The sequence below is a fragment of the Ammodytes marinus genome (genome assembly GCF_949987685.1).
Source record: "Ammodytes marinus genome assembly, contig: scaffold_81, whole genome shotgun sequence".
Taxonomy (NCBI): Eukaryota; Metazoa; Chordata; class Actinopteri; order Uranoscopiformes; family Ammodytidae; genus Ammodytes; species Ammodytes marinus.
In genome coordinates this window covers 150,001-152,500 of record NW_027648249.1, presented here as the reverse complement: position 1 = coordinate 152,500, position 2,500 = coordinate 150,001, and the positions used below count along the sequence as shown (strand labels likewise).

The window sequence follows — 2,500 nt, the reverse complement described above, 5'->3', positions numbered from 1 at the left end:
GGTCTTAATTTCTTGTTTTACACTGCTATAGAGCAACCTGACACGAATCACATCACAAAAAACTATGTAGATTTTCTCTTATTTTGGCGATCCAGCATGCACTGTAAACACTTTGCTTTTGACATTTCCGCCCCCTCCCCTCCCCTCCCTTCCTGAAAACCCAACTTCGTTGTGATTGGTTACCTTCCTCCGCTCTGCCCCGCCCCCGCCTGAACTATTTCGCTTTCAGCGATTGCAGTGCAATGGTTATTCAGCATAAAGTTAAAACACTCGCTCGCCCAAGACTGATGTTAAACCGAAACACAAAAGCCTTGCGCGAGCAAAGCGGTGATTCACCCAGTGAAACATGGGGTGAGACTGTGACTGTGGGTAACAGTGTCATCACCTTGCCGGTGAGAAAAGCTCTGTGGCTTAACGGCTAAAATGATAACCGGCCGCCGGGGATATCATGTCCGCTAACGTTGTTCAGGGGAGGCTTCCGCGACCGGATTGCATTTCACGAGCATGAAAACACAGAGCCATGTCGGCAAACTGACAGCGCAACGAGAGAAAATAGAGTGCGCCGCTTCCCTCCGTTAGTTTCAGTCTACAGCCGAAAACAATACAATCACCACTTAAACATGGACATCGTTTAAATAAAGCCTCTTGTTTTTATGATCATTAGGGCTTTGATGCAAATTCTGAAGTCTGAACATTTCGGTGGTAGCTGTGGTGCAGTTTTTTTCAGCAACTCACAGACTCATGCTTTCCCATAGGCGTAGATTTGGTGGGAGGGTGGCGGGGGGAGGGGGCACAGGGGATGTGTCCCCCCCAATAATCAGAAGAGAGCCTACATTTTTTCTCACAAAGTAAGAAACCCTATTCTCCCCAAAAGAGGTAAAAATAACAGTTCAGGATGTTGAAACATTGATATATCTCCTAATTGTTAATACATATTCCCCTATGATTTTAAAATGTAAAGTGTCATAATAGTTCACACTGCTGCTGTGTCATAGTGAGTCCTAAAAAAAATAGTTTTGAACAATACAGTAGAGTAAATATTTGAAAGCAAAACAGATGCCTGAGAGCCTCACTGCTTTTTATAACATTATATTAACGTCACTGGAGCCTGTTGTCTTTTCCTTTAACAGAAACTTAGACATGTCCGCCATAATAATTAAATAGGCTACAGAAGGCATAAATAAGTACATTAAAATTCACCAGAATGCACAAAATGGTGTGTTCGAAGCACATTTTTTTCTGAGGGAGTAGGCTACCCCCAGACTCCCACTTATGTTGAAGCGAAACCTAAGCCCTTGTGCTTGCCACCCAAAAATGATCACTGGCCCCATCCTGGCCACCCCAATGATGTTCTGGCTCCACCACTGCCCAGAAGTGCTTGTCTATCTACTGGTAGAAAGGCCTGTGTAGAAAGCGAAGTCTGAGCTGACGCTGGGTAGCTGGTTTTAGTGTAGTCATCTAAAAGGGAAACCGTTTTCCCAGGTCGAAGAGTTGGCCGAGCTGGGATTAAAGCCAGGAGGGTTAATCCGGTTATTACACGGTGTGTTTGTGTGTGTGTGTGTGTGTGTGTGTGTGTGCGTGTGTGAGCGTGTGTGTGCATGTGTGAGCGTGTGTGTGCGTGTGTGAGCGTGTGTGTGAGAGTGAGCGTGAGAGGGTTAAAGGGTTATCTGGGCTGTTAAAGGTGTTAAAGGTGCATGCCCTGCAGAAGTACTCACCCACACACTGTATTTACACACACACACACGCGCATACACACACACACACACACACACACACACACACACACACACACACGCACACGCATACACACACGCATATACACGCACACGCACACACACACACACACACACACACACACACACAAACACACACACACACACACACAGAGGCTGTGTATGAACACAGTACAGACAGGCAGCTGGTCATGAGGAGATATTCACTGAGTTCAACAAAACCTACAAGATTATCCACTGACTGTATTTTATTTCTGGAGAACTATCAATCAAGTGCTCGGATCTTTTTTCTTTTTAAACAATTTTCATTGGTGAGAAGCATGAATAAACAAACAGAGTTCAATACACAGGTCACCGTTTTCGCACATTTTTCGTAGCCCCCCCCACCCCCCTCCACCCCCCGCCCCTAGAACGTGCCCTCAGAAAAACCGGAAACAACAACAAACATCAAAAGACAGTAGCTACATTAAAGCTGCAGTGTGTAGAATTTGGGTTTTATTTCCTAGCAGATTTTGTAGAAAGTAATTATAATATCCATAAGTACATTTAATTTAGTGCATACATTTTTTTTTAATTATTTTTTTTCCCCTTAGAAAGGGTCTCATATATGTCCATATTTCTGCATATTTTGGACCAAGGCCTAGTGCCGCCATCTTGAAAGTGTCATAGTTGGAATGTCATCAGGTGCATTGTTTAAAATTTAGAATTGTTCTTGTCCTTGAAGGCCACTGTAGCTTCTGTTATTATTCTAAAGGGGTGGGGTTACC

General features: G+C 44.2%; 1 protein-coding gene across 1 annotated transcript in view; it reads left to right on the top strand.

The window, feature by feature from the left end:
* Positions 1–2,500, top strand: part of LOC307270863 (choline transporter-like protein 1) — a gene marked incomplete at its 3' end in the record, with an annotated part of 27,131 nt that overhangs the window by 976 nt on the left and 23,655 nt on the right. The gene's annotated exons all lie outside the window — the stretch shown is intronic.